Below are 12,056 nucleotides of genomic sequence, written 5' to 3'. Positions count from 1 at the left end.
TATGTTTTTTACTTCGTCGAATAAAAAAATGTTTCGCTTTACCTCATTTTGCCGGTTTTTCAACATTTTGCGTGATATCTTTTTGACTTCTCTAGGCTAGTTTCCCTCTTCTTTCATTCTGCTAAAAGTGATTTTGCACATCAGTTGATCTGCAAAGCAATTCAAAATGGACAGAGTCAGTATAAAAATTGAAGTCCGAAATAGAAACGGGATAAACCCATAAAGCCCAATTTTAGATGCCCGCTGTTTGAACGTCGTTCCTATGAGTCTTAGTTACCATCTCTAATGCTTATTTGTATTGATAGTAGCCCCTGTAGCCTCTCTCTAGGAAACAGAAGTACGTTATGTTCAACTACGAAATGCCATCAAAATAAATCGGACTTAAAAAATGTTTTGTACAAAAATTTTTTTTTCAATATCTTCTATTCTTTCAATCCCAATCATGCTTATTGGAATCAACGGCGGCTATTTTACGGCAATCTGCCGGGTATGTTTTATTTTAACGAGCTCGAATAAATATGCGAAATTAAAACCAGAGTTCGCATTCTTATCGAGTCAAATGAGAGAAGTTTTCATTAATTAATATCATGACTTTATTTCAATTGACGCAGTAAAATCGAAGTGTTAAAAATGTTGTCTGAAAACTATAATGATCTACCTACATGTAGATCAATCGCGGTAGCTTTGAGCAAAATAGTTTTTGAGGCTATGCAAACAATAATCAATGCAAAATAATGTCCTGATTCGGCATTGATGGATGTGAATGAAGATATTCCAATTTAATGACAAAAGTGTGAATTTGACGTTTTGATTTGGAATTTTTAATGAAGAGAAATTGGTTCTGGTTAGTGGTATTAACGAAGTCAAGGGGTTTACTGAATGTGTTAAGTATAAATGAAAAGCAGCAATAATACTAGTTTGTTCTTAACTGTTATTGAGTTTTCCAGATCAAAATGCTGAAAGTTTACTTTGTTTGCTCTGATTGGTCCTCTTATTTTCTCATCTGATGTCTGCGAAGAAATTGAGCTCGGGAACGCGACTGCTAAATATTATGACAGGAATACTACCTTCCGCGTTGGCCAAGTTGATGTGAATTTCGTGCCTTTTCGGAGCCATATTTGTCCGGTTGATGATAGAGATCGAAGATTTTTTTGGTGGGTTAATTCCGAATTTGGCAATGATGTTCATGGTGGTTGTAGCAGGCATGGTACGCATGCAATAGAAAAATAGAGGCGTACAAATTTGTAGAAATGGTAGAAAAATAGTTAGAAGCTTCATATCATTTGTCGTTGCAGGATGTTGAGATTTAATTGCTCCTGACCGCCCACAACTCTCCTGAGATGAGACATCAGCAGGCTCCTCCGTGGTATCAACGCGTTTTTCCGTAAAAGATCAAGATTGGTTGGCTCGCCCTGCCAAACGTTTGTTATCTGCGGTATATAAGAGTTTCTGGAATTCCAGTTTTAACGAGCAGGGCGAGCCTCCCGTCAAACGTGAAGCGTTGTGGGGTTCAGGCTGGTAGTTCATTTGATTCCTGCGTGTACTGTTTTCTGTAGTGAAAATTTTTGTACTGAATGAATGAAGTGATGAGTGTTTTCTTTTTGTTGAGTAACATTAAAGTAGGAGGCAGTTAATTAGATTTGTATTAGTGTGACAGTTGTTGGATAGTCTCTTCCGGGTTTGTTTGCATTTTCAGGCTTTAATGAAGCAGTGATCTGTCAGCGATGACATCTTCCTTTGGTTATAGATTGAGGGGGTATAAGTAATAAAGTAATTACCCTGGCTTGATTGTGATATGAAGTTAATGGAGTCTTGGGAGGAAAAGTAAGTTGAGAAAAGATTGATTGACTACTCTGTTGATTACGTTATGATAACTAGATAAATTATGATAAGATTAAGTTATGATTTAGTTATGATAACGTTTTTTTTGTATTTGCTCACCTCTTTCCTTTCTTTTCAAAGAGGCTCGGTAGGTGCTAGTGCTAAGTGTTATATTAAGTGAAGACTGAGCTATCGGTTTAATTTCCTTTCTAATAAAGGCTTTCAATTGCGGATTTTGCTAAGTTCTATTCCGAGCGCCGGTTCGGTAAAAACGCTTTTTCTGCCACAAGATTTTTATTCGAGTATTAAAGCAACCAGCTGAACTGGAATGAGCAGAATCTACTTACTGAATTTCAAAATATTAAATGCGTGCTGTATGAATTTACAAAAGTGTTTTCAACCATTCACAATTTAGAATCGTCATGACTATCTTAACATCATGAAATTCAAAGGCTCAACATCCAATTCAATTCTGACTTTGAAACTCGATTCCATTTAACGGCACTAAGTGTTGATGTCATTTTTCATCCCGTCATACGATTTGTTCAATGAATTCTGAGTTTGACAAGTTTTTTTCATCTGTCAAATATCACAACAACGCGTATTGAGGACGTGCGAAGGCAAATTATTGACCTACCGGATGAACAAAAAAGCAACCAAGACTGGAAGCAATTCATAAGGTTGCAGTTCCAGGAGCTGCAACTTTCACAGAACTTTACGTGTTTCACAGAGGTGTTTCACAGAACTTTATTTCGAACAATGGACTTTAAAAAGAGCTTAGGTTAATGTACAGTAATTAAGAACTGATTGTAATATTAAGGTTGAGAGATCGTTTCGATAATTTTTAATCCCATATATCCCCCCCAACCTATTTGAACTAGCCCGTCCCCCAACTAGCCCCCTCCCCCCCACACACACACAAACACACACACATATCTAACCCCTGTAGGGTTAGATTAGAGTTTTATTGCTGGACTGTTCAAGTCGTTTTCGGAATTCTACCGGCTCTGTTGTTTTTGTTTACGCAAAATTTTCACTTGACCGCTTTCTGACTGTTCGAGTGACGTCCTTGACTTTTTGCGTTTAGCGTGATCTAAAATTCTCTCTCAATCTCAATGCAGCTCAACTCAATTGGCGGCACTTTAATACTAAAATTCAAATGATAAGGGCGCGGAAATTGGTGTCGTTTTGTTCACTTTAAGTCTTAATAGTGGTATGTATTAACCTCTAATGAGGTCATTTGAAGCCCCCTAGTGAATTTCTTAGTTCCATTTAGGCTCGCCCCACCCCCCCCCCCCCGACTGAAGCAGCCTGCAATTGATTAGAGCTCCCACTAGTCGTTCGAGAGCAATTCTTCCGAGATTTGTCGGTTATGTTTGATTATTGTCAGCATGCTGAATGCAAAACAAATGCTGTGTTGCAGCCAAATTGTTAAAGCTTCTTATCACTATTTGTGGAAATGTGTATAGTGGAAAGTGTGCTAAGAATGGAGAAATCTGGAGTGTTTTTTGATGGGGTCAATCTTTTGAGAAATCTTTTGATGGGGTCAAGAGTGATCAATGTTTTGAGTTGATAGGTATGTAGGAGTAGGGGAATCCTAACTTATTATCTAAATACGCCTTTCCCTTTAAAAATTAGGTATATTTTTACTGTATTGGAAGCATATCGAGAAATCAACTGTAATATAGACAATCAACAAAGCTTATGAAGCTAAAACGTGGTTACATACAAATCATGACTTCTACATTTCCTATTTCATTTTGAACGCTTTGACTTTTCCTTATATGATTATACTTGATATAATGACCTCTAAATACTGCTGTGTCCTACATATCTCCCCCTCCTGAGTGTCGGAGACCCAAAACACCGCAAAAATAGAATACCCACCAAAACTTGCAAAATACCCAGAATATTGTAGAATAACCACCAAAACTCGCAAAATATCCCGAATATCGTAGAATATCCAACAAAATAATACCCAGATTGTCCCATAGGTTGCCCACATCGTCCAATAACTCGTCCACATCGCCCAGTAGGTTGTCCACGTCGCGCAATAGTAAAATAAGCTAAAATACCTAAAATAACCAAAATTGTCAAAATAATGAAAAATAAGCAAAAATGGTAAGCAAATAAAGAAATAAAACAAAGTGTTTTAATGTCAAATACTGGTTACTAAAAAGCAAAATATGCAGAATCGGGCCAATTTTTAGTCATGTAAGAGGACAAAATAATAGCGAAAATGGTTAAAATCGGCCAAATTTTGGGGAAATTTTGTTCTTTTCAGTAAGAAACTTGCCTTTACGAATATTTAACCTTTGTAAATAACAGCAGCTGTGATTTTTGACAATTCAAAGGGGAGTCCAGGGGACCAAAATGTAATAACTAACCTAAAAAATATAAATGGGGAGAATAATGTTGCAAACTGAACCTGCAAATTTAAAGTAAAAGCTGCAATTATGTTAACAAAAAGTTGTTCAATCACTGCTCAATTTAACAGAATCTATGCGCACATGCTTGACATTAAGAGGGCTTTTGCAAGTTGAGCAGAGCCATGAGCCTTTTGGATGTGCTCTTAAGCCAACACAATCTAAATGAAACCATTCAATGACGCAATTTTTGTTACAACATTTGAGCATTGCTCGATTGTATGGCTCATTGCAAAGACAATAGCGCTCTTGTAAAGTTGATTGTGTCTCAACATTGTTGTTAGCTTGGTTTTAACCTTTGTATACTAACTGTTTGGATCAAACCATTCACTTTTATTTCGGCTGTGTTCAACTCATGATTGAAAGAGACTACTTCATGTGGACCTGAATATGGAGCTTCTAATGGTTGTTTCACACGATCAATGCGTAGCCAAACATGAGAGCATTTAGAAAGTTCTTTTGGAATAAAGACATTGTCTTTGGAACTTGATTTTGTTTTTCTCTCCGAAGTGAAAACTAAAAGGTCTAAATGACTTTGTAGCTGGCGAATATACTCAAATGACAGTTTTTTTTAATTTACTGCTGACTATTGAGTTTGGGATTAGAACATCAAGACCAGTGGTGGCTGATAATGCAGAAATTCCATTTTCGTCAGGTCTAATTCGAATTCCAAACAGAACAATAGGCAAGGCTCTGAGCCAATCGCCTTTAGCCGATTTTAAAGCCGCTTTAAGTGTTCTATGAAATCTTTCTATCTGACCGTTTGATTGAGGATGATAAGCAGCTGTTCTTAGCCGACAAAAGCCAATAGTTTTTGCTAAGCATTCGAAGAGTTCACTTTCGAATTGAGAACCTCTGTCTGTTGTTAAGTACAAAGGCACGCCAAATCTAGAGAACCACGAATTTAGGAAGGCATCACTTATAACATCAGCTGTAGTTGATGATACAGGTTGTGCTTCCACCCATTTTGTCATTCTGTCTGTAAATGTTACAAGATACCTATGAGGAGAATCTGGAACTGCAGAAAGTGGTCCCACTATATCTAAATGTATATGGCTGAACCTGGTAATACCGTCATTAAACTGGCATGTCCTAGGTTTTATATGTCTTGAGATCTTGTTTTGTTGGCATTGTAAACATTCTTTGCACCAAATTTTGATATTTTGATCAGCTTTGGGCCATGTAAATCTGGCTGGCATCATGCTTTTCGTAACTTTCCAATCAGGATGACATAAGTCATGGAACTGGCTGAAAATAGGAAAGCGACAATCCGGAGGTAAAATAGGTCGTGGAACAACTGATTTATCAGAGAAGTTTTTCTTTGCCAATATCAACTTCTTGTACTCCGTTCAAGTATTCATTAATCATCTGAGTACGAAAATTTTCTGTTTGTCTTTTCGCTAATTCTGGCAAATCAAAAACGTCGGTGTAAACGCTGGATACGATTTGGGATTGTTCTTTAGTATCAACTGATGGAGGACGAGATAAACAGTAGGCAACAATATTTTCGGAACCGGACAAATGGTGAATTTCGTCTATATATTCAGCTATAAAAGAAATCTGTCTGGCTTGTCGAGGACTGTGGTTATTGGACGCGCTAGTTCGACGAAAAGCGCAAGCTATAGGTTTGTGGTCTGTGAAGACAACGGTTTTTCTGCCTTCTATGAGATAACGAAATTTAACAGTGGCAGCATAAATTGCAAGCAATTCTTTGTCGAATGTGCTATAATTGCGTTCTGCTTGACTTAGGCGTCTGGAGAAAAACGCTAGTGGTCGATTTTTGTCTGAACTAGATACCTCATGAAGAGCTGCACCAATGGCTGCTCTGACGCATCAGTTGTTAATGACAAGATAGTATCTGGTGATAAATGGTGAAGAAGTACTAATTTTCTCAAGGCCTGTTTAAGTTTACTGAAAGATTCTGAATGCTGGTGAAACCAATCATAAGTGGGTTCAATGGTATGCAAAACCAAATTGTTTTTGTTTCTTCTTTTTCTCTTTATTGGTTGACTTTCATTAGGAAGTTGCTGTAAAGGCTCAATAATTTGTGCATATTGTGGAATATGCTTCCTGTAAAAAGAAAACATTCCCATTATTCTTCGAAGCTCTTTATAGTTTTTCGGTTCTTCTAAAACAATCAGACTTTCAATCTTTGAAGCAAGTGGTTGAATTCCTTCAGATTAAATTTCAAATCCTAAGAAATGGACAGTTGCTTGAAGCCATTTGCACTTGGTTAGGTTTACACGCAAGCCATATTCATTTAATCTTGTCAACAGGAGATCAAGTGTTTCAAGATGCGACTCAATATCAGAGGATGCTACCAATACGTCGTCTGAGTACACAAACACATCTTTTATATTCTGAACAACTTCGTGAATGAATCTTTGAAATGTTTTCCCGGCATTTTTGAGACCAAATGGCATTCTGATAAATTCGAACAAACCAAAAGGTGTAGTTACGGCTGTCTTTTCTATGTCATCCGAGTGAATTGGTATCTGATGGTATGCTTTGATCAAGTCAAGTTTGCTGAAAGTTGTTCTGCCATTAAGTTTAACCATTGAAAGTTGAGGCATTGGATAACTGTCTCTGACAGTTATGTGATTTAAAGATCTATAGTCACCGCAGGGTCTCCAATCGCCAATTTCTTTCTTCGGAACCATATGGAAAGGTGAAGAGTAAGGACTCTTGGATGGTCGTATTATACCAAGCCGTTGCATTTCATCAAAAGCATTTTTGGCAATTTTTAGTTTTTCTGGTGTCAACTGTCTTGATTTAGAGAAAACTGGTTTCCCGGATGTTTCAATTCTGTGGACTGTTTTCTGTTTTGCTTCGTCACCAAAATTAACGTCACCAAAAGCATCAGAACATTTTTCCATAATCGCTCTTAGTCTATCATTTTTAATTGAAGAAAAGTCATTTTTAACAACCTGGACTGATAAGTGGCTATTGTCAACTGGTGTTAAAGATTGTCTCGTAGAAAGACCTGTTAAGTTGTCAATTAAGGTGAGGTTATCACAATTAACTGTTATTGTGAATTCATTCAGAAAGTCTAAGCCGAGAATATTGTCTTTGACATCTGCTACAAAGAATGTGAAAGGAAAAATTCGTCGCAAAGAGGGAATTGAAATTGATAACGACTTTCTGCCAAAAATTTTAATTGCATCTCCATTGACTGTTCTAAGTTTTGTTACAGTAGGAGTAACGAAGTTTGTATTAATAAAACTTGGCATAATTATTGAAGTCATTGAACCAGTGTCTGCTATGAAATCAATAGAACTGTCTCCTAATTTCGCGGCTATGCGAGTGCAAAGATTTCCCCCAGAGGTTGCCGCACACAAACTAGGGTTTACTAGTTTGACTGATTTGCTGGAGAATTTGTTCGAGACGTTGGCTCGATGTTTTTGGGCTTTTGTCCTGGCCACTGACACCAAGGTTTACATGATTTTGCTTTTTCAGCAAAATAGAGATGATAACGACAAATTTTTGGCCTTTGATCTGCTGTGAAAGGTCTATGTGTATTCTCGATTGACCTGTTGGACTTTGAGTTGTTAATAGGTTGGTTGCTTTTTGTTGAATGCTGATTGTACAACGATCTTGTTGGCACCTGTTGCGCTGAGGCTGCGAATACGTTTGGAGTAGGTGTGGCAACTATGGTGTTTGAGTAGCTGTAAATGGTATCAGCTAATTGGGCAAATTGTTCAACGGGAAGTTCTCGGTGTGCTGAGAGTGCCGTTTTAACAGAAATTGGCATTGCTTGCATTAACCTGTGCTTTATGACATCGTCATCTAAGGTCAAGTTGCATTCGGCAAGCTTTCTTTGAATTCTCATTAAGCACAATGAAGGTTTTTGGCCGTCCAATGAAATCATTCCCAGGGCTTCTTCAATCATTTTATGTTTTGACTTCTGGAATATGCCGCAGATATGTTCTTTAATGGCACGATAATTGTCTATGCCCTTTGGAAGATTGATTGCAACGTCTTCGGGAAGTATGTGATGAAATTTTGTTTCATCATTTGTTATTCCGGTAAGGAGAAATTGAGATTCCATTTGACGGAACCATACTCCAGGATTTGACCTGTAGAAAACAGGAGGTTTCACAGAAACTCTTCCAACGTAGCCTCCTGAAGCTATATGTTGTTGAGCGAGCAATATATTTGGATCAATTGCTCCAGCTAGAGTCTGGGATCCGGATGGAAATTGTCCTCCCATACCTGTACCTACCGAACCTCCAGCGTCACCCGAACCTGTACCTATACCTGTACCCGCCATACCAATACGTGTTATTACCATACCCGAACCTGTACCTACCAAACCCTGACCATTACCTACCAAACCTTGACCTGTACCTACCGAACCCGAACCTACCGTACCGAAACCCCCCAAACCTGTACCTACCGGGCTACCCCTCGAACCATCCATCGCCGTAAAACCGGTAATGGGGAAAAAAATAACGGGGCCCCGGAAAAGAAACAAATTTAAGAAGTCGAGCAAAGGTAAAGTTCGAAGGTAAGACTCGAATTTTTTGTAATAAAACGATTAAGTTTGATTTTGATTATCGTGAGAGAAAAATAGGTAGTTAGCTTCCGTATTAGGCGTATGTTAATAGTTAAGGGTCACCATTGTAGGAGTAGGGGAATCCTAACTTATTATCTAAATACGCCTTTCCCTTTAAAACATTAGGTATATATTTTTTACTGTAATGGAAGCATATCGAGAAATCAACTGTAATATAGACAATCAACAAAGCTTATGAAGCTAAAACGTGGTTACATACAAATCATGACTTCTACATTTCCGATTTCATTTTGAACGCTTTGACTTTTCCTTTTATGATTATACTTGATATAATGACCTCTAAATACTGCTGTGTCCTACAGGTATGGCACGTTGAATGGTATCAAATTGCTTACAACAAAATGTTCAAATAATAACGGTTGGAGTATGGAATTAGCAATTGGGGAAAGATGGGTGTATTGTCCAGTTCCTACTTGGAGTCAAAGAGCGTCAAACTGCTTTTGGTTCTCCGGATTTATCACGAGTCAACTTAAATACAAATGGTACCATAGTGTATGCAATGAAGGACGCGTTTCACGTAGTTGTTGTTTCCGTAATAGTTATTAAAGAAATAGAATTGATATTATAACATTGTCCTGTTTTTTGTAGGAGGATAGTTGAAAATTGTTTTCGAGATGTTGTTGAAAATTGATTAAGTGTTTAAATGCTGCTTTTCGATGAACAAATTGTGTCATTTTAGGTATTAATTATTTGTTAGTTTTTTTGTTCAAAACGTACATTTATTGGTAACCATATTTCGCTAATTGGCGGTCAACTTTGTAAAGATTTTACAATTGACCTAAAGCTGGCAGACCAATTTTCTTGATTTTGAATTCTCGGTTTTGTTAGAGTTAATTTGAATGAGTAGTCCGCTAATATCTGCTGGTTAGTATTATTGGTGCAAGGATTGTTAATCTGAGGTTAATGCGCTGCTTAATCCCAATCCTATTCTAAATTGTTTCTAATTTGTTTATTTTATAACTAATATTTAGCGTGTTTAGACTTTAGAGTTGATATTCTCTGTTTAATTGATTTTTAACATGATTTTTTTTTTACTGAAGTTGGACCGTTACTGGTAATAAGTTGAGAGTAAAAACGATGAAAGGACGTAATCACAAAAATTAAACTGAGGTTCTGTAGGAATAAAGATGGTACTGGTTTTTTTTCCCGAAACCAGTAATAATGCAAAAACCATTAGAATATATTGCCATCCAAAAGCCTGTGTGATCAGCTGTATTTGCAAAATATCGAAGACAGGGATTAATGCATTGGCTGATTACGAGACAATTTTTGTGTAGTTGCCTATTCTAATATGGAGGAGTTATATAGTTTAATTCCACTACTTCTAAACCTAGCTACTGGGTACTTGAAACAAAAACCGATGAAAAACAATTTGCGAAATGAAAGATTTTGATTTCTAAAGGTGTAGGAGAATATTTGTTCCGACCCCTCTTGAGGGGGGAGGAACTATATTCTCAAATGGGTTTTTTGTTCATTCAATTTTTGCCGATCGATATATTCATCGTAGAGAGTTGAGACTGGTATCAGTAGAAAGCTCGTCCAGCGTAGAATATGGAATTAAAAAGATTTTTTCATTTTTTAATTTCTACAGGGAGTTATCGAGCTTTAAACTTCTGAGAAAAGTAGAGTGAATTCACGTTGTTTTTATTCACATTTTCCGAAATTTTTGCCTAAATTTTTGTCAATTTTGCTAAAATTTGTTGAAATTTTTAAGAGTAGTGTCGTTGATTTTATTTTTAAAGACAAACAAGCCTTGTTGATTATTGCGATTTAATTTTTTTGGTCAAAAACTCTGGATAAATATTTCAAAATTCAGCCTTTTTCATCAAAAACATCGCGAAATAAGCTACTTTAGTCCACTTTGATTAAATTTGCCTGCACTACAACCCCAAACAACACTAATACAATCTTTGTAAACTCAGAACGGGGCTATTCCTACTTCAACTTCCGCTGAGAGTGCTCTGTAATTAAAACTTAGCCGTTTTTTGCTAGCTTTGCTCGTTTATTATAAAAAATGCAGAATTTTTTTGAGTTTTCGACCAACAACTTATCTATATCTACAATATTCGAAAAGTCAATAGTTCCTAACGGGCAATAAGCATTAGCAGGGCTAATTTTAAGCCAATCTTAGACTGTTACAATCCAAAAAGAATTCGGATTGCCATCACTCGGTCTTTCTTTTGAAAAAATACCTATTTTTATTAATAAAGAACAGAACATATCAAATGAAAGCTCAGAAGTGACAGGTTCAGTTGGCTTCCTTAGAAAATAAATTTTTAAATAAATAATGGCTTAATGAACTTTTCCTCCATTTTTTTTATTAATTTGGTCAACCTGCAGCTTAGTGTCAGCAAAGAAAGACTGCTTCTTCATTCTACTGAATTGAATTTAAGTCTCGATTGCGTTTTTAAGCCTTAAGTTATTGTTTTCTGGCTTTGATACTACTAGATTTCAGATTTTTTTTGTTTTTAGAAATTTGCCAGTTTTTCACGTTTTCTAGTCACATTATCACATTACTGACAGTTCCCATATCACATTATTAGCGTTCAAAATAAAACACAATTGAACATATTAAAATCCTTGAAGATATAGATTATCGTTTTAACGGCCTCGACACTTCTTTCTTCAAGAAATTAATTGAATTTTTTAATTTTGTCTTTAACTGTCATTTTTACTTTGTCAGTTCAGTTATATGAAATTTCCTGTATAGTTATAGGTTTCACTGGCTCATGGAAGAATAGATGAGCCGATATTCTGATATTAGTAGATAGCTGATGGCTTTCACGGCTTTGAAAACAATCGTTTTCCAAAACTAAAAAAAAACTTTTTAACTTCGCAAGTTTGTTCTTTTTGTTTTTCTTTTTGGTACCTAAGGTCGTTAATTACAGGTCAAATATGACATTATGGGTGTCAAGGGAAGGTGTCAAAAGGGATTGAGTCTTTTTTTTAAAGAATGTGTTATGACCTTACTGACTTCGACACCGGTTTTTCACAAAAAAAGTAAATTAATTTGATTTTTGTCATGTTTGACGTTCTTTTTGTAGACGCAAAGATTATTCTGGATAATTGCAGGTCTGCAGAATTCTTTTGGATAAATAAACGACCCTATTTAAATATTTCATTGTCTAATTATTGTTTTTCATGACTTTGGATATAATTTTGTTTCGAAAAAAAATCATACTTTTGCCCTTGAATCTTTTTTGTCTACTTGTTACCTAGTCTCACTAATAAAT

This window comes from Convolutriloba macropyga, chromosome 1 (genome assembly GCF_964194025.1).
Source record: "Convolutriloba macropyga chromosome 1, txConMacr16.3, whole genome shotgun sequence".
Taxonomy (NCBI): domain Eukaryota; kingdom Metazoa; phylum Xenacoelomorpha; order Acoela; family Convolutidae; genus Convolutriloba; species Convolutriloba macropyga.
The sequence above is the reverse complement of the archived record's forward strand: the minus strand, read 5'-3'. Positions refer to the sequence as shown.